The 20,570-nt window shown below is 39.5% G+C and overlaps 1 protein-coding gene across 3 annotated transcripts in view; it reads left to right on the top strand.

Annotated features, from left to right (window-relative positions):
• The first annotated feature begins 1,888 nt into the window (after positions 1–1,888).
• The window catches only part of LOC128092630 (guanine nucleotide-binding protein G(s) subunit alpha), a 49,099-nt gene continuing 30,417 nt past the window's right edge, over positions 1,889–20,570 (top strand). The window contains exon 1 of one of the 3 annotated variants that reach the window (XM_052706862.1): positions 1,889–2,079. The gene's annotated coding sequence lies outside the window, so the exon portion shown is untranslated. Of the gene's footprint in view, positions 2,080–2,167; positions 2,185–20,570 lie in introns of those variants that run through there. The other 2 variants (XM_052706860.1, XM_052706861.1) reach the window with 2 other exon arrangements.

Genomic DNA, 20,570 nt, shown 5'->3' with positions numbered 1-20,570 from the left:
CTTCAGAGCGAACTGTCCGGAGATGAAGAAATGGAGAGACTCCAAGGCGGAGGAGGAGCAGCAGGATGAAGCGGATGTTTCCAGCAGGACCGTGTGCTTCGTTGCAGGTGACGGGTTCGTTGGTGATTGGATTGTGGACAGCGGGAGTTCTTGCCACATGACGAACGATCGCAGTTTCTTCAAGGTGTTCAAGCGCGAAACGGATACGGATGTGACGCTAGCGGACGGAACGAAGACGAAAGCAACCGGAAGCGGAAGTGGTGTGATTTTTGGAATCGACGGGAAAGGAAAACGTATCTGCATCACGTTGATGAACGTTCTGTTTGTTCCTGCTCTGGAAGGTGGATTGATTTCCGTTCGGAAATTAATGTTGAAGGGGTATGAAGTCGTGTTCAAGGCGGATCTGTGTCGGGTTCAAACACGAGATGGCGTTGTGGTTGCAGTAGCAGAAGCACGTGGGAATCAGTACGTGATGAAGACAGCTATCAAGGCCACGGAGCGCCCTCATGTGGTCAAAGATGTTTCAACGAGCGTTTCTACACTGAAGGCTAGACCGCCTGTGGAATGCGAGATTTGTTTTCTTGTCGGTTCTGACGGGCAGGAGGAGTCAAAGACACCGGGCAAACACGAAGGCAAGCTGGTCAAGACGGTTGCGTATGAAGAAGATATAGGACGATTGAGAAGTGGAAGGGAGACGAAGGGATCTCGGAAGGTACGGTCCTACCTAATCGAAGACGGAGGTCCTGCAATTATCGTAAAAGCCGGATGTATCTGCAGTGACGATAAGAGAACCAAGAAGTGGTGTCCAACTGACGGAAAGAAGGCGGCGAGCATTCCATCAAGCCAGCTGGGACCTTTCTGCTGGAGATGTTGATGGAGCATGCTGAGCAGTCGATTCGGATCAGTAGTCAGTCAGGAGGAGTGTTGAGTTAGGATGACTACTGTCAACATCTACGCGCCCCCTGTCAGCGAGAGAAAAAATGTATACCTTTGTTACACCTTCTTGGAGTAATTTTTTGTTTTTGTTATTTTGGCGCACTCATCGTCGCCGTCATTCGCGAACAAGCTTTACAACGGTAAACACGAAGAATAAAAGTTTCCTTTTGCGTTCTTTCTGAAAAACCACGTTTATTTCGTTCTCCGATTGATTTTGTGTTTTTCCGCGCGCTGTGCGAAGCGTTAATTCCCACAATAGATACGTTATACGTATTTTGTCTACTAGTTGCAGATTTAATTAGTGTTTTGTAATCGACTAAAGAATCATCGCTGGGGTGTCCGTATTTGTAGTTGACGTAGGATTTTTTTTTTTATTTGATGATTTAACCAGAAGACGTTATTTAGGAGCTTGATTGGCTTGCATGCGTCTCCATCTAATGGTTGTAATTCATAAAATTCAGTGGAGACGTATGGTGATGAACTAAAAGGAACCGTTTCAATTGAGCAAAGGCAAGTCAGCTAAATCTTGTTTGCTTCTAATTTCAGTTTTTATCGTAATTGATTGGACGCTTTTTCACTTGTTTAGAGTGTTTGTTAGTAACAAATTATGCTATTTTTCAGATTACTGTATGATAAGAGGACTTTGTATAATCTAGCCTGAAGTTACGGTCACACTCTCCAAGCAATCGCTCGAGCAGCTAGATGGTGCTGTTCCCTTGCCCAATTTGCTGATGAACCTGCTATGAAGCCGTACATGAAAAATAATCAATACCACCGCGCTTGAGCTCGCGTTTGCTCGCCGTAACTTTCTTGCCCAGCCCAGCCAAGACACACGACCCGCGAATGACAACCTGTCGCGAGCGGGACGCAACTACACCTGGGTCGCTGGTGCGCAAGCGGGACACACTGCTAGTAAGAACCTGCTGCTGCTGCTCGTCGTCGTCGTCGCCTACTGCTGGACTGACTCGCACGGGAGAAAATAATACTATTCATCCGATTGCAAAAATTCCTCCCTGTCTCTGTGCTCTTGCTCTGAGTCTCGTGAAGTCCAAGTCGTCGCAGGTTGGTCGGAAGAAAAATCGGATTTTCCGCCTGTTCGCGAGCTCCGAATTGCTGAACCGTGGTCGCGTTCGACGGTGTAAGGTACGGCCAAGTGTTTGCCACCGGGATTGGGTTCCGTCGGACCGTTCCTGGCGGGGTATTTCGGGGATCAATTTTCTTTCCCGACTGCTGCTGCTGTGAGTGCGGGTGTGTGTAAGGAAAAGGTAGTTCCAAAATCGGAGCGACCAATTTTTCCTCGTCTGGTGGCCGTGGCCGTGGGGCAGGTCACTCGGCGGGTTCCGTGGTGGATTGGGTCTAACCAGGTGAAAAGGGTTCCGGGTGGTTTTGGCCAGTGCGAGTCGTGTGAAAAGTGAAAAATAAGCCCCTAGAGAGGGTGTGTAATGTTCTCCTGTGGTAATGCTCCTGTCAATATTGGATGTAGTTTTTTTCTTCTCTTCTCTGCGCGCTGACCCAAGATGAAAAAGCAAAATGAAGTTGAATTCGATCACCTAGACCGAGCATTTGACCTCCAGGAAAAAGAGGGTGGCTGTCCGGTGGATTAGCATGGTGCTTTTTGGTCAAATCTAGTGTTACACTGCAATCGGTCAACTATTGGAAGAAAGAACAGAAAAATGTGGAAGAAAATTGGGAAAATGGAAAATTCATAATATAGAGATATTGAAATATTAATACAAATACCTATGGATAAAGAGGTTCGCACCAATACATCGACGCGCTGTGTGGCCACTAGACCACGCACACCACCCCAGGACAGGTTCTCCAATATCGAAGACGACGGCGACGGGCACAACAGCAGATCTCGAACCAGCGAGCAAGCGAGAGAGAAAGAAGAGAACATTGAAAGTTTGGTCTCTCTGTGTGGTGGGCATATCGGCGGCACATATGGAAAACATGACGGCAGCTCTGCAGAACCAGGCAGCGTCCGCCCCCACCCCTGCACACGGGGCTTAAACCTGGCGCTGACTTTGGAGTACGGTGATACAAGAAGTGTGATACACAATCGGTCTCGCCAAAAACTACACTAACACTATGGATAAGAGACCAGTGGTGCTCAGCCATCCTGGTTATGTAGGATATCTGGATAAGCTGGACATCGGTCTGTTTACCAAATTTACAAAGAATCGGAAACCTCAAAAAGCGATTTTAGATGTACTGCTGATTACTCCAAAACTCTTTCTTACTTTCGTTCATTAGATAACACATAAGGTAGTGGTCAACACAGATCCAACTAGAATTAAATCACAAAATCTAATTGCGAACATATCTGGATTTTTTTTTGAAAAGGTCCAATAAACCAAATTTCCAGTTTTTGCTTTTTGGGTGTTTTTGAAACCGTCTTGAGTCAGAGGTATTAAAAAACTCCCAAAAAGCAAAAACTAAAAATTTGGTTTATTGGACCGTTTCAATAAAAAAAAAACTCCAGATATGCTTATTTGTGTCTAATAACACGATCCAATTGGAATCTCTAGAATCAGTCTTAATTTGAACGTAAACAAACTATGACTGTTACACAAACGATTCTAACGAAGGCAAAATTTGATAATTTTAATGGCTTTTTTTGAGATTTTTTAAGCAAACTGGCTTGCAAATCTAAAAATCAGTTTCAAACATGTTGTTGTTTCATATCGTTTTTGGTACAAGACTAATTTTTTTCTATGTAACGTTACAAAGCTTTGAAAATAAAACCTTTTTTGGTTGTATTTAGCTTCATAACGGTACCGAACATTATATTTTATATAAATTTTCTGAAATTTAATTCTATCATTGTTTTTTAAAACGATATTGATAATTTGATTGATTGAAAATGTGAATAAAAAGTTTCATATAAAAAGGTGCTGTGTTAATGCTACAAGAATAACCATTATGACGAAGAACTAAAGATACGTTAGTAGCACGTTTCGAAAAGGAAAGGGTGTTTCATTTTCAGGCGTTTCATTCTTTTGGATCTGCATTGAAAAATTCGATTGCGAATTTTGGTTTTATAAATGCCACAACATTATAATTCGTGATTCCGAATTTAAGAATATCGTACATATATTTCTGCAAAAACGCAATACAACGAAAATACCTCTAATCTAAAACAGAAATTGGCTTTTACTGCCCCTTCTTTGACTATGTTTATTGCCCGTGATTGAAAGGACATTTTGAGCATATTTTGTTTTTCCAAAGTACTTCTGTTGTATTGTGTTGTGTAACTTTATTTATTTTATTCGAATACCAAGTTTCAGGAGTTATTTTATAAAATGATGTATGCATTATAATTGTTTATTCGCTCTACAGCATTACCTTGACGTTCCCTATTCCTACTAGAAACAAGTTTTCCGAAGGCTTGATTGTTGAGGCAATTGCAAACCTCTTTTCACACCTAAGCTCCCATCCGCCCCGGGATTCGAACTGACGACCTTGGGATTGTGAGTTCAATTGCCAACAAGCGACTCTACCGAGACAGGTTCATTTTACCAGCCTAAAAGAGCTCTGTTGATGCAAAAATAAATTCTAAATAGTTTAGGGGAAGGTGGGGCAAGATGACCATAGGGGGCAAGAGGAACAATCGCTCGTACGGCCGTAATCTTTACAATTTTGATTATTTCCAGTATGAGGAATTGTTGCTAGCAATGCAATTAGCTGATTCTACTACCTCATAACCGCCAAAACGACGTAAACGCCACGGGGCATAAGATTTAGTAAAGTTTTTTTCAAAACCTTTGTTTTCTTATAATATTTGGAAAGTACAAAATAAGGCTTAGGGTTCGTTTTAAGGCTCATTTTATTCAAATGCTATTTTTCCTAGATCAGTAGTGTCTTTACCAATGACATGCACCTATTACAAAGTATGATTTAACTTTTGGTTATTTTTGTTGAGAGCTTTTAAAAAATCTTGTTCAGGTGGGGCAAGTGTACCATACGGATTTTTAGTATGGAAAAAATTACGAATTGCTGCAACAACATATTTTATCGGGAAATTGATACATGAAAGTACTTAAAACTGATTAACAATTGTTAAAAAAAATTGTCCATATAAAAGATAGTGATATTATGAAAATTTACTATTTATCATCTAAGTAATATTTTTTTTCGTAAAAACTATAAAATTTTTAGTAAAATATTATTATTTAATCTAAAAATTGAAGAAACCTTTCAAATACATTCTAATCTGATGTATCTAAGTGATAACAGTTCAATTGTTAGCAAATTAACATGTTTTTTCATGCATTGTTCCTCTTGCCCCAACGGGTTGTTCGTCTTGCCCCACTAGTTGAGGAGAACGTACGGAAAATCAAAAATTTTAAAATCATTTTTTTACATTAAAAAACAGGATTTTTTTAAAACATGTTCTTACAAAGTCTAAGTCAAGACCTAGAATAAGATGATTATAATAAAATCCGACAGATTTTTTAACTTTTTAATGGGTTATAACGAGCATTTCCTTAGCTTGTTACACTTGCCCCACTTTCCCCTACAATATATTGTACAATTATTTAAATGACGATTCATTCATTTAAAATTAAACAAAGCAAAATTTGTTTCAAGTTTTTATCCTCAAAATAAAATAAAAAACATTTATTGAGTTGTACAATCAATGGAGCACCCGATTCGAGTAGTAGAAGTGACAAGGAATACATTGTGGAAAAAAGCAAAAACTGCTAGAATGGAAGTGCTCCATTGTTAACTGTAGATTATTTTTTTAAAAGGTTGTTTTGATTTTTTTTCTGTATGACATTTGTTTGTTTGTTTATTTTATCTGATAGCGTAAGGTTTGCACCTTTTTAAAATTGCAACTTCCGGTGTAGATCAACGTGCATAGAATAATTTTTGTATTTGTAATCAAAATTTTCGCTTTTTGGGTGTTTCACAAAGTTTGAATTTTGGGACTCCAAATTGAAAAAAATGCTTTTTTCGGAAATTCATTGATATTTTGAGAAGTTTTAACAGCAGCAAAACTTTAACAATGTATAACACATTTTGTGATACTGTTTTCAATATTTTGAAAATAAGCATGAAATTTCTCCTTGACCTAAACCAGAGCCAGGGATAAAACTTTAAAAAAAAATCGAACAGCAACAATATGAATTTAAATTTTCACATTCAACTCAAAATAATCCGTTGGTCGAACAATGCTTCATATATGGGTCATTCCATCTGAAGCGGAACAGCATTTGAAAATTACCATCTCCGATCCTGCTCAAATGTGGCAGGGCTGTTGATACTATCAAAACATGCAAGAATCCCGAATTTCGTCCAAATCGGACCACCCCCTCCATTTTGGTACCTCCCCAAAAAGTCGACTTTTTGGCGATTTTTGAGCGAAACCCCTATTTTCAAAAGGCGTTAGCTCAGGAACCACAACTCATAGAAGGTCGGTCTTAGACTCAATTTTGAAGGAAATTGGACGTAGAATCCATTTCCGTGATCAACATTTTGATTAATTTATTTTTTCTACCTGTATTGCGCAATTGAAAACTTTAAACGGCCGTATCTCAAAACACCCCAACTTATTTTTTTGATTTGACCACACCATCGTATTCCCCGGCCGATTTTACATAAGAATCACTTATCGACAGAAATGAATATGTTTCGTTCCAGAGATATCGAATTTTAAAGTTTTGAGTTTTTGAGATTACCTAAATCAGCTTCATTCGCCGCATCTGCTCAAAGCTCACAGGCGGGCTGATCAATAATTGCTACCTGGTGGTATGGGAGATGATTAATTTAATTTTTATTTTTATAATTTTACGCAAATATTTATTCAAATAGCTAATACCTTGATTAATCTATTTTTGTGTAAGGAATATTTATTAGGTTATTTTGAATGCACCGTTTTTTACGTGGAGTACCCCGAGGCCATGACTAGGGCCTTTGTCATGGGCGGTAGCAAAATAGTGCTATTTAGCAAAACCTGATTTATGGTTTAAAAGTTTGATCATATTAAATCGATTTTTATATTGTGAGCCAGCTCCATTTGATTGAAAGATGGTTTTGGTCAAGGTACATATGATTAAAAATCCTTATACGTGTGGACAGCAGCCGTATTCTGTTCCAAGAATCCAAGAATGATAGAAGAGAATAAACATTGTTGTTCGGACGGTGTCGAAATCATCGCAACTAAATTTGGGGAATTAGCCACTTCTGGAGCAACATTTGAAAGGGGCGGTACGACATTGCTCTTACGGCATTTCATTACACGCGTTTAAATGGGACGAAAGGCCGTAAGAGCAATGTCGTACCGCCCCTTTCAAATGTTGCTCTGGACTTCGCAGCAGATCAAACTTTGTAATTTTCTAACATTTTTCAGTTTTATACTTTCCAGAAATCCTTTTCCTACTCCTTGTGATCGTCCTTCACTAGAATACAACGTATCACCAATTTTATTCATTTTAACGGTGCACATAAATCAGAGCTTTTGCACCCAGATTTTGGTTACACACATTTTGGTATTTTCAAATCTACGGGAACTATCGATATAATTTTTGAATCATCCCCTAAATTACTGTCTATAAAATAATTTACAACAAAGTTTGACTATTTTAACAATCAGATTTTTGCAGGATTGGGTCCGTAAGTTGCTGTCCTCCCTTAATTCATATTTTTTACTCAATAATGTATCGTGCACTTATCGTTCAGTGTTACTTACAACATCAATTGCATTTTCCTGCTCGCTCCGTCGTAATCCAATTCTGCTCTTTACCGTGTGTCATTATTGTTCTGTCCTGTGGGTTAGCACAGAAATTCACTTATTTTTTTGAGCAGATAAACATTCGCGATTAACTCAAGTTTCCTACAGTGTTATACAATTAATTTTTGCTCAATTTGATAAAGATTATTTATGATGAATTGTTATTTCAATAAATGACCAGGTAGCAGTTATTGATCAGCCCGCCTGTGAGCTTCCAGCAGATGCGGCGAATGAAGCTAATGTAGGTAATCTCAAAAACTCAAAACTTTAAAATTCGATGTCTCTGGAACGAAACATATTCATTTCTGTCGATAAGTGATTCTTATGTAAAATCGGCCGGGGAATACGATGGTGTGGTCAAATCAAAAAAATAAGTTGGGGTGTTTTGAGATACGGCCGTTTAAAGTTTTCAATTGCGCAATACAGGTAGAAAAAATAAATTAATCGAAATTTTGATCACGGAAATGGGTTCTACGTCCAATTTCCTTCAAAATTGAGTATAAGACCGACCTTCTATGAGTTGTGGTTCCTGAGCTAACGCCTTTTGAAAATAGGGGCTTCGCTCAAAAATCGCCAAAAAGTCGACTTTTTGGGGAGGTACCAAAATGGAGGGGGTGGTCCGATTTGGACGAAATTCGGGATTCTTGCATGTTTCGATAGTATCAACAACCCTGCCAAATTTGAGCAAGATCGGAGAGGGTAATTTTCAAATTTGCACTTTTTCGTGCACAGTTGAGATGGAATGACCCATATTTAGATTTGTTTCAAAAGAGTGATTAATTAGCATTCGAATTAAAGTATTTTTAAGTGTTTGGAATGATTTTTCATTTATTTTTTGTATTTGTTCCATTCCAGATAATTTTTTTTTAATTTTTTCAGGTGGTAAATTGTTTTGTTTTTTTTTCAAATCCAGCCAATACTACCTACACCTTTTATGCTATCAACTTTGTTTCTTCGGGACTTGATGTCTATTGGATGGTTAAGTAAATTTTGAATGAACTCCCGCACGAAAGGGATGCCGTTTGATGACCACTGCTAAAGAGTGTTTTTTTTTCTATTTTGTTCCTGTAATACTTTTTTTCTCACACATGCTCTCGCTCTCTCCTGCTAACCCTCTCCCATGATCTCTGTCTCCTTTTCGCCGTGTTGCTGGTCCGTCGTAGTCGTACAATGGCCATCCATATTAAATGGAAATCTTTTAAAAATAGAGTTTGTCAAAAAACGTTTATCCATTCGTGTGTCCATTCGCAGTTCGTCGCCGCCGTGAGCGCCCCTTCCTGCCCCTCATGTTTCTCCCGCGCGCAGTAACTGGGCATGACCTGTTTCAACTGCAGCTGACTGACTGACATGTCCAAGGTCTCGCCGCCGAACGCCCCGAAGTGCGTAAACCATGGATCTATGCTATCGCCGTATGGCTATAGGTTTAGAGAGTACGCGGGCTATCGCGGGTACAATAATATTGAAGCAAGTGTTCAAGAGCCCATGCACTAGAACAACCTTCGGAATGGGAGACCATGGCGCTCGCGTGGTGACCAGCTGCGCGTCTGCAGAGAGGAGGACATCGTGTGAATAAAAGTATTATGCTGTGTTGTGTGTTGCACACTCAAGCGGGAACCACCAGTTCCAATTTACGATTATCTATGCCAGACGTGCGCGCGGGTTGACCCCGGCCCTGTCAGCAGTTTGGCTCGTCAGCAGCAGCTTAGCTGTGTACCTCTAGGACCTTGCCCTGCCACCGCAACACCCTTCACTTTTGATCGGAGGCTCACATGTACGGTGGCCCATGAAATTTGGAACCTATATGTCAAGTTTGCTCCAGTTACCGAATAATGTTATTTTTGACGGATCAACTGAAGTTGTACATTTAACTCTCTACAGCCCAAATTTGTGTGCTGAAGGTTTATGTTTTTCACGTTATTAATTTTGAGAATATTTAGGCCGTTGCAAATATTTTTTGAAGTTTATTTCCCTCGACTCTGACCAAAGTCGAAAGGGGGGGGGGGGGGGGGGGGTGGTCAAAAAAATTAAAAATTATAAAAATTTAAATTGCGAGCCCTGGTTTCAACATTTTCATGAAAAAGTGTTTTAAAATGCATAATACACCTGTCCAGTTGTTTTGCCATCATTGCACAGTGGGAAAAAAGACCCAAAACCACCGGAAGATCCGGATTTTGGGAAAAAGTATCAGATTTATCCAATTGTAAACTGATAAGCTTTCTTCTACCATGAATACTGAATAGTCATGCAAAACAACCCTAGAATAATATTAAATACCATATGACCCATCGGAACCGGTTCCACCGATCTCCGGTGGCCACATCCGGAACCGCATTAGGAAACAGCGTAAACTAGTCATGCGACGTTTCAAACTTCTTGATTTTGGATGGAGAGTATCCTTAAAATGTATTTTTGCCTCCGGTGACCGGTTCCCAGGTTCTCCGGTGGCCACATCCGAAGGTCATATTTGGCAAATTCCTGAAACCACTCTTGCGACATATCAAACTTCATATTTTTAAAAGAGGAGTGTATAACTCATATCCCCATCCAAAATCAAGAAGTTTGATACGTCGCACGACTAGTTTATGCTGTTTCCTAATGCGTTTCCGGATTTGGCCACCGGAGATCGGTGGAACCGGTTCCGATGGGTCCTATGGTATTTAATATAATTCTAGGATTGTTTTGCATGACTATTCATGGTAGAAGAAAGCTTAACAGTTCACAATTGGATAAATCTGATACTTTTTCCCAAAATCCGGATCTTCCGGTGGCCTGTACTCCGGCCACCGGTCCGTGCAGTGCAATTTTTCATCGGATTATTGTTCTTGGTGCAAAAACGAAGCTTTTGGTGTATAACAATCGATGGTTTGCGCGGAATCATGTTGCGGTAATTTTTTGGGCCCTTTTTTCCCACTGTGATTGGTTTGACATAAACTTTGAAAAATATTTGCAACGGCCTTATTGGCATTTATCATGTTAAATTTAGTATTGGACCTATTCTACAACCTATATTTTTGCTATACAATTACAATTTAGTTAAAACAGATTGTGAAATATAACAAAAATTACTTGAAAATCTTTTTGCTACTAAAGGAGCTATTACACTATGGCAAACAAACAAACTCGCATTTTTTGACAGTTTGCCAGTTTGCCTGGATTTGTTTGTACAAACGTCAGCCTGCATACATTTTGCCTTGTTTGCGAGTTTAGCAAACTGTCAAACACGAAAAAGTGCGAGTTTGCTTGTTTGTTTGCGATAGTGTAAAGGCTACTTAATACAGTCCAGACTCGATTATCCGAAGCCTCGGTTATTCGAAGTTTCGATTAGCTGAAGTTCGATTATCCGAAGGTTTATATGAGACTTCAAATAATCGAATCACGAAAAAAATAATATTTTTTTCGCATTTTTTATTTTTTTTTCTCTTACCATCAAAATTGAGTTCTGCGACCCCTTTTTGATTAAATTTGAATATTAATTTTTTTTTCTATATTTCATCACCGCTATTTAGGGCGCCATCTTGGATTTCAAAATTCTAAATCATATCTGAGTAGTTTATACAAAAGCTCAACAATCAAAAATAAGACAACGATTTTTTTTACGTGATTCGATTAACCGAAGATTCGATCATGCGAAGTGAAATCTTTCCGAGGTCTTCCGAGGATAAATAATTGGTTGAAGATTTGATTTTTGGCGAATTATTAAATCAAAACCCGTTTTGAGCCTATGAAATTCATTAAATTAATAAAGAAACTTCAAATTTAAATATAAAAATCTGCTGAAAAATCTTTAAAATACATAAGTTTAAGCATCCAAACGAATTCATTTTTATATGATCTGAATAATTAAAAGTTGTCTTTGTGGCAATAAAAGTTTCGGTCCCGAGAGAGTTTTGCCTTCCTCACCTTACTGAGGAAAGGCTGTAAAATCACTCAAAAAATGAACTTTTTAATTAGACCTTCTAGACCTACCATCATTTATACATATCGACTCAGAATCACCAGCTGAGCAAATGTCTGTGTGTTTGGCTGTATGTAGACATGTGTACCGAATCAATGTCACTGGAATATCTCGTCGCTGACTGAGCCGATTTGGACCGTATTGGCCTCATTCGATTCGTCTTGGGGTCCCATAAGTCCCTATTGAAATTTATAAGATTTAGTAAGGCACATCAAAAGTTATGCTTAAAAAACTGTTGCAGACAAATTTCACAATTTGCCAAAAAGGGTGGTTTTTGCATGGAAACCTGCCATATTATATATTTTCAGAAAGGTTCTGAAATTACCTTTCTTGTGGATTCAGAATTTTCAAGATCTGACTTACATACCTATAACTACAAGCAATTAAAAAAACGTAACTTAATCCACCTTTAGGTGGTTGGTGCCTTCCTCTCATTTATAGAGTGATTACAATCCCCTAAAGTGTCCACATGGTTTATGGATCTCCCCTAACGTGATCGCAGCACCTAAGAGGTCCTAATAAAAATAAGTGACGAGTAAAAAAAAACAGACTACCTACAGACTTTTTATCAAGATTATACAGACACCGCCTTTCAGGAAAATGGCATCCCTCTACAAGGCTTTTTTCGTGGCGATCAGACGGGACCATTTCAGGTTATGTAAATTCAGACCATTTTTTAAACTACTTGTAATTTTAGATAGGTAAGTCAGATCTTGAAAATTCTTAATCCACAAGAAAGGTCTTCTCATATGCTTTCTAAAAATTTATAACATGTGAGGGTTTCATGAAAAAACCACCCTTTTTACCATAATTTCAATTTAATATGAAACAGTTTTTTTAACATAACTTTTTAAATACATGATCAAACTGCATGAATTTAAATAGCAACTTAGGGGACGTTAAGACGGATCGATTAAAACCATTACGGCCAAAATCGGTTGAGCCTGTGACAAGATATTCCAGTGACATTGATTTGGTACACATGTCTACATACAGCCAAACACACAGACATTTGCTCAGCTGGTGATTCTGAGTCGATATGTACAAATGAAGGTAGGTCTAGGAGGTCTAACTAAAAAGTTCGTTTTTCGAGTGATTTTATAGCCTTTCCTCAGTAAAGTGAGGAAGGCAAAAATGCTCTGAATTTACATAACCTCAATCTATTTTCCCACGGCGGTGTTTGTAAAATCTTGCTAAATAGTCTGTAGGCAATCTTTGTTTTACTCATCACTTATTTTTATTAGGACTTTATGGCAGGTTTAGGTCCTCATTGTTAGGGGCGTTCCATAAACCATGTGGACAATTTAGGGGGGTTGGAATCCCTCTATAAATGAGAGGAAGGCACCAACCACCTAAAGGTGGATTAAGTAATGTTTTTTAAAAGCGTTTGGTCATTTATTATCGGCATGCAATTTGTGGAGAAAATTTCATAGTTTTTTGTACTTATGTAATGGTTTTGAGTGTTTAAGAAGAACTTTCTATATCACCGTTAATCGGAAGGCACGTCGACTTTTTCGTTCTTTGAGTTGAATTTGCGCAGAATTCATACAGAATGTTTGGTGTGTGCGAGTGTTTTAATTGAGACCAGAAAGACCTATATTATTTAAGTCCTCCCCATAGCGTTGCAGCTCGGAAGGCAGCGGTTAATCTGACGACCTATTTTTTAAGGACATCATAGGCAGGGATGTGAAATGATCAAAATGATCAAATGGCTGCTCATCGTCGGAACCAGAGTTACCAGGTCTGAAGAGTAAAAAATCTGGCAAAAAATCTGGGAAAAATCTGGCAAGCCACTTTTCTCAAAGTAATTAGCAATTTTGTGTTCAAAAACTGTGTATTTTCACTTTTTATACATTATAGCTTCACAAAATAAAAAAAATACGTCAATAAAAGGAAGAAATAGAAAATTATTTTTTTCTAATTGGCGCTCAAAAAATCTGACAATGCCAGATTTATCTGGCAACCTGGCACCCCTGGTCGGAACTGAAACAACTGGAGTTTTTCAGTTATATTTTTCGGAGTTTGTGAAATCCGACAGGAATATCCAGGTTTGCTCACGAAACGTTGAACTACTGATCGTTCCAGAAAGCAAACAAACTGAGTCGCTCCGATGATGGTCATCAATGATGATCCTTTGAGCGAAAAATAATATTCAATCTTTGTAAGATGTAACAGTGACTAAAATGTGCTCATCATCTTTAGATAACCCTCTCCTTGTTTAACAAAGAACAACAAGTTGAGAAAGTGCAATAAAGCGACATTTTCCCTCTCGAAGCCGGAATTATCACCAACCAACCAACCCGGTGCTGAAAAACAACCGCAGCCCAATAGCGAAGCGCGCGCGTCAGCACCCCGGTCCGGTCGATGAGGATGAGTAACTTGTGTGGGGTGCCTCTGCTGCCTGCCCCCGTGAGTTACATTCATTGTTTATCAATTTCATAGCCTGGCCCGGAGCCACCTAAAACTTCCCATCATCGCGCGCGCAAACAACAAACACAACGCAGCCAACCAACGCGTGCCCGGTCCCAAGGGTGATTAAGATCGCATGTCTTATCTATTCGACAGCACGGGCTCCCCGCTCCCCTTCTGAGCTACCAGCAGCAGCTCTTCTACTGACTAGTTATTGCTGCTGCTAAAAATGTGTTTGGCTAATTTGGTTCGGGGAGGGGGGAGAACCCTTCTTCCTTTTACCAGCACGCACCGTGCGTCCCCATGTTTGTCGCCTCTGAGAGATTTATTAGGGCCTAGGGTTCCCGACTTACACGGCGTCCCCACTTCAGAATCTCGGTTATTGATTTGGTTTTGGTTTTAGATATTGCTAATCTAAAATACAATAGTTTTACTTTGTATCTAGAGATAATTCAAAGATAAGATTTTGTAAATAGCTAAAGTTTTTTTTTTTTTTCAAATACCTGCATAATACAATGATGAGGATTAATTTTAGCTTAATTCAATTTCAAACGTTTATAAAAACAAAGGTCGGACCCGACCTGAAATAATTTGATGTTAAATTAGGCAAGACTTTTTCGAACATTAATTTCCATATCTGCACAGATTTCACAGAAGTTCTTACCTCCTCCCCCTTAATTAATTAATTAATTTATTAGTTTTTAACTCCTCCCCCATAAATAGCCTAAATGGATTCAAAACGTAACGTAAAATTTGAGTTGTCGAGTTACGTTTTGAATCCATTTAGGCTATTTATAAGGGCAGAGGTAAAATCTTCGGTGAAATCTGTGCAATGTGCATTTTCATCACTTTTGATTTGAATCAAAATCGTTTGCTCTTTCAGAAAAACAGCAAACATCTAGTACACAGCTAAATAAGTAGTAATCCAGCTGCGTGTAAAAGGCCTGGGTGTAAAATAAATATTGCATTATTTTAATGCAATTTTATATGATTTTACACTCTGAAATATGTAGCCCATCAGTATAGGGGGATGGCGTCGCTATTTTTAGACCACGTTTTCCACTTTTTCTCATCGAAACCGACTACTTTATCGACTTCATTTATATTGCCTCTCACCCAGTCGGCCTGGGTTCGATCCCAGACGGTCCCGGTGGCATTTTTTGAGACGAGATTTGTCTGATAACGGCTTTCGTCGGACGGGATGTAAATGTTGGCCCCGGACTAACCTAAAAAAGGTTAGGTCGATAGCTCAGTCCAGGTGTAGGAGTCGTCTCCCTGGGTCCTGTCTCGGTGGAGTCGCTGGTAGGCAATTGGACTAACAATCCAAAGATCGTCAGTTCGAATCCCGGGGTGGATGGAAACTAATGTGTAAAAAGAGGTTTGCAATTGCCTCAACAATCAAGCTTTCGGACACTTGGTTTCGAGTAGGAATCTCGCAATCGGGAACGCCAAGGCAATGCTGTAGAGCGAATAATTTGATTTTGACGGTGATGTGCATGCTTTTGCATGCGATTTTACCATTGGATTTTTTTGCATATATCAGCTTGACATTTCGTTCAAGTAGGTTTCCCGTACTGATGGGCTACATATTTCAGGGTGTACAATAGGGTGCCCAGAAAAAATGACCCCCTGCTCCACAAGCGGAAAACGGTTTATTGGGTTATTTTAAGCATCTGTGCAAATTTTGAGTGAAATTGGTTGAGATTAACCCATTGATACCCGAGCCTAAAGTTGGCAAAAAAAATGTTTTTCATACAAAAATGACTTTTTGAAATCGCTAATAACTTTTCAGGATTAAGTTTTACAGCTTTGGTATGTTCTACAAAGTTGTAGAGCATTCAATTTCCAATGAGAATCTCACGTTTGGGAATATTTGGATGTAAGTAGCGCACCGTGCAGACCAAACCGTAAGAAAATTGTGTTTTCCGTACATTTTTTCGATTTTTCCCATACAAACTTCACCCCCGAGTATCAATGGGTAAATGTTAACCGATTTTGCTCATATTTGGCCCAGAGTCCTAAAATAGCCCAAGGAACAATATTCAGCTTGTGGAGCGAGGTTTAGCATAGCATAGCATAGCATTGGTGTCTACCCGTAGTTGCTACTCTGTTATTGACCAGGACCTCCAAGAATTGCTCCGTGGACCACAGATGAAGAGTAGGAACCAATCATCACCACTTCGCAACTTTCAAATGTCCCTATCATGCTAGCCAATCACAGCGCCGGCCACGACCAGTGGTAAGACACGGGGGAAGTGGATAGGAATTTTTAGTCCGATACTTGAGTGATGCAGACCGCTAAATCAGCTGCGTCTTCGACAAAGTATCACGTGAGGTTTGAGGGTGTTAGTAAGATGGGTGTGAAGCCAGGATTCACCGTGGTAAGTGATGCGGCCGGTCAAATCTATTTATAGTCCTTAATTCTCCGTATGTTCTTGGATTCATTTTTGGAAGCTTTCCAATTCGGTTCACCAAGCTTTTTGTGGTGAATTCTGGTCGTGTTGAAAGTTCAATATTCGCCTAACAATTATGCAACCAGTGTCCTTGAATTCAACTTGCATTCAATATTGCATTTTCCTGTTCTTAGGTTCACACAGATTCCAATCAAGTTTCTTGGATTCTTATAGCATTCTTAATCCTTCTAGACAACTAAGCCTCGATGGTCTGGTGGTTAGCATTTTTTTCTGCTGACCCAAAGGACGGGGGATCGAACCCCGCCGCGAGCTAATGAATTTTTCGTTCATATTCAAGTGTTCAGAATTATTCCTTCTTTCCATAATTTCTCGATAGGGGCAGATGGGAATCGAACCCAGAACCTTCCGCTTACAAAGCGAACAGCGTAACCATTCAGCCACGCCTACCCCCCTTATTCAGCTTGTGGAGCGAGGTTTTGAGAAAAAGTCCCATATTCTGGGCACCCTAGTGTACAATCACATAAAATTGCATAAAATAATGCAATATTTATTTTACACCCAGGCCTTTTACACGCAGCTGGATTACTACTTTTTGAGCTGTGTATGTAATTTTTTATGAATAACGGTAAAAAAACGTTTTAAAATAATTTCTTATCACTTTTTTCGTTTTAATGCAAAAAATAAATTGACAAGACAACATTTTTTTCGATAGATCAACTATGGTCCCCATAGAACGAGCTGTCAAGTAGGACATTTTCTGTCAAGAAGGACCGCGAAGTTATTTTTTTGTTTAAATTGATTTAAAAATTAATTTTAAATCCTTTGCGGTCGTACAAAAGGTCATTGCACTCAGAAAAATAAGCTTCATAATTGTAAAAATAATATCAGCAATTTAAGTTTAATTTTAGGACCCAATTTGGTCAGTTTGGTCATTTTGGTAAATTTGGCCAATTTGATAATTTTGGTCAATTTGGCCATTTTGACCAATTTGATAATTTTGGTCAATTTGGTCATTTTGGTCAATTTGGCCATTTTGACCAATTTGGTAATTTTGGTAAATTTGTTCAATTTGGTCATTTTAGTAATTTTGGTAATTTTGGTCAATTTAATCAAGTTGGCGAATTTGGTCATTTTGGTCAATTTGGTAATTTTTGTCATTTTGGTCAATTTGGTCATTTTAGTAATTTTGGTCAATTTATTTAATTTGGCCATTTTGGTCAATTTGGCCAATTTGTTAATTTTGGTAAATTTGGTCATTTTGGCCAATTTGGTCAATATGGTCATTTTGGTCAATTTGGTCTATATGGCCAATTTGATCAATGTGGTCAATTTGGTCATTTCACGTCTTTTTTGAAATGGTGCTTTGGACAGTAGAAGAACAACAATTCTTTTTCAAAGCACGTCCAGCTATTCCAGAGATATTGGACCAAAATTTACTCATTTACTTATTTTAAAAGTATTGAAAAGTTCTAGACGTTAGAGAGGTAATAAAGAAAGTTTTCTGTAAATTTCTATAAATATTTTTTTTTTAATTTTCCATGGAAGCCAGTAATTTTTTACATGGATGATCAAATATCGATAAAAATTAAGTTTCCACAGTTTGTTTTTATTAAAACAGTACATTTTGCTCATATTTAAAAATGGAAATTGAAAAATGATGCTCAACATTGCAATGCGTTTTACTTTTATTTGAAATGTTGACGTCGATATAAAGTTAACTCATAAAGTAAGGTGTATAGGACTCATACTCAAGGGTCGTGAGCTCAAATTTCGAACAAGGATGATGGAAAAAGAAATGAAATCATGCGTAAGATTACATAAATACCATGCGTCTCCTTTACATGCTGGAAACGTTTGTTGTTTTGTGTGTTTATATCTTAACAGTTGTCTCATTAAAGATTAGGTAACTTTACCCATTTCACTTATCGAACCGGAGTCAATGAACCATGCTTACGTAATATTCAGCACTAAACTGTAGTCGCCCAAGTGGAAAGTATCCTTTTGTCTGAGTTGCTTCCAAAAAACTTGAGTCGGATGTTCCCGGAAGTGACGACTTTGTCGTCCAGTCGTGGCGCGCATTCTGGAAAAAGTGGAGAAAGTGTGACAATGTTATGGCCCCGGTGGAGTTACCGACGCACACATCCACACTGGCTGATGGGGTGTGAATGAGCAGAGTGTGACTGTCGTCAACGCGTGGTCTTCTAATTTCGGGGGAGCGGATCTTCACCAGAAGAGTGTGAGAGCTCTTGTCTGAGAATCTGCTGTGTGTGAATGGGTGCGCACCGAGAGATCAAGAATGGGAGCAAACTGTTGGAGTGCGGTGCCTGTGTTGTTGTCGTCGTCGTAGTTCGACGACGAGTCATTTGGCCAGAGTGTGGTGTGGGCTCCCACACGCGATGTGGATACCAGCAGCTCGTTGGGAGCTGACCGTATCGACAATGTTGTAGACGTCATTGAAGAGGATGTAGTGTGCTGCAATGGAGCGGACTAACGGAGAAGCAACAGAGTACACAAGGAGTTGCTGCGAAACTGCAGCTGTAGCGAGGGGCGGTGAGGGGCGAGACGAGTTGTGAAGGAAGAAAAGTGAAAATTTAGCTGTGAACGTCAAGAAGCACAAACGAGAGAGGTACCTCTGCCGACAGCGGTGTAGAAGCTCGGAACCTCAGAACGACAATGTATCAATTAAGCACTCCGTGTCATCGTCGTCGTCGTCAAGCGTTGTGTTTCAGCGGATGTGACAATCAAAAGAAGATAGATTCGAGCACGGGACGAAGCTCGCACAAAGTATGGGCGCAGCAACAATTACGGTGAAGAAGCGTAGTGAAAAATGTGAATCAAGAACAACGGGTACGACGGGATGTGTCCAGCTTGAAGGTCCTGGACGTGAGTCCTTGAGTGAGTGTGTGTGTGAAAACGCAACCGAAAGCAATAGTGACCATTCCTGGAGGCCGTGAAGACCCACCAAGAGTGTACACACAGCGAGAAAGGTAGCGAACAAAATGTCGTCGCCCACGCTAGCAATATACTATTACAGTACTTCCTCGGCGGTGGCGGCCTCCACCCCGACGACCACCTTTAGCACCTTCCGAGCAGGCTAATGGCTAACGGCATCCCACTACGTTGGTTTGTTCTAGAAGCAGATTCCGTCGTCGTCGTCGTAGCCGCAACATAACCGTGCTGCGTTGGCGTTGGTGGACGTACACGCGTGTATCCTTTATTTTTTTGGGGGGTGAAAATCAACCCCAACCTCCCACACTTGAAGTCGTTATGCTCTGAGAGTAGAGCGCTACTCTTTTTCCTGGAACTGTCAATATTTGGATGCGCTCAACCCCGCAGAAACAAGACCCTTTGAAGATGGGACCGTTTTGGGGATACGTCCTGTAACTGTATGCGTGTGTGTTCGTCAATGTTTTTGTATGGGAGTGAAGCGCAGGATATTCTAGTGCTTACGGTTATTTTTTTATTTTCCGCGTTTTTGGAGAAACTGGGCAGCCAAACAAGCATTCTCTCCCTCAATTTATCGGGGAGACTCTCTCTCTCTCGCTTCCATTCGTGTTCTCAGTTGCCTTGGAGAGCTCCCGGAGCAACAAGATTATCGGATGGCACGGGGAGTCGGTCAGTATGCAGGCGTCCCGTGTTTGAACTAGGATATACTAGGGCGCTCTCGGATGGGGCAGGGTAATGAACCTGGGCTTTGAAATACTTGCGGGCTGTGTAACCTTCTGTGCAAAATGTTTTGCATTCAATGTGTTAGACGTTTTGGAAGACCTGTTGAGCGGATTAGGTGGTTTATTGTATCATTTATACCAGTGGTTCTCAACCTTTGTCGATTTATACCCGCTTTGCTAATTTTCAAGAACTTTGTTCCCCCTTAAATTTTCAACTAATTCGTCTTAATTAAAAAATCTCAATCTTGACATAAATATTCGTAAAAAGTTGAAGTTTGAAACATCATAATTTTTATTCACAAAAAATCCATATACTCGAGGATTTTGTTTTCACCTTTTTTTCATTAAATTTTTTTTTGCAAAACCTTTTAATTGAAGTACTTCTGTATAATATTTTATTCGAAATTTAGCAAACGTAATAGAAATGATTCTTAATATTATTTTTGTCAAAA

This window comes from Culex pipiens, chromosome 2 (assembly GCF_016801865.2).
Source record: "Culex pipiens pallens isolate TS chromosome 2, TS_CPP_V2, whole genome shotgun sequence".
Classification (NCBI taxonomy): Eukaryota; Metazoa; Arthropoda; class Insecta; order Diptera; family Culicidae; genus Culex; species Culex pipiens.
Note: the sequence above shows the minus strand (reverse complement) of the source record. Positions and strands in the feature narration are given on the sequence as shown.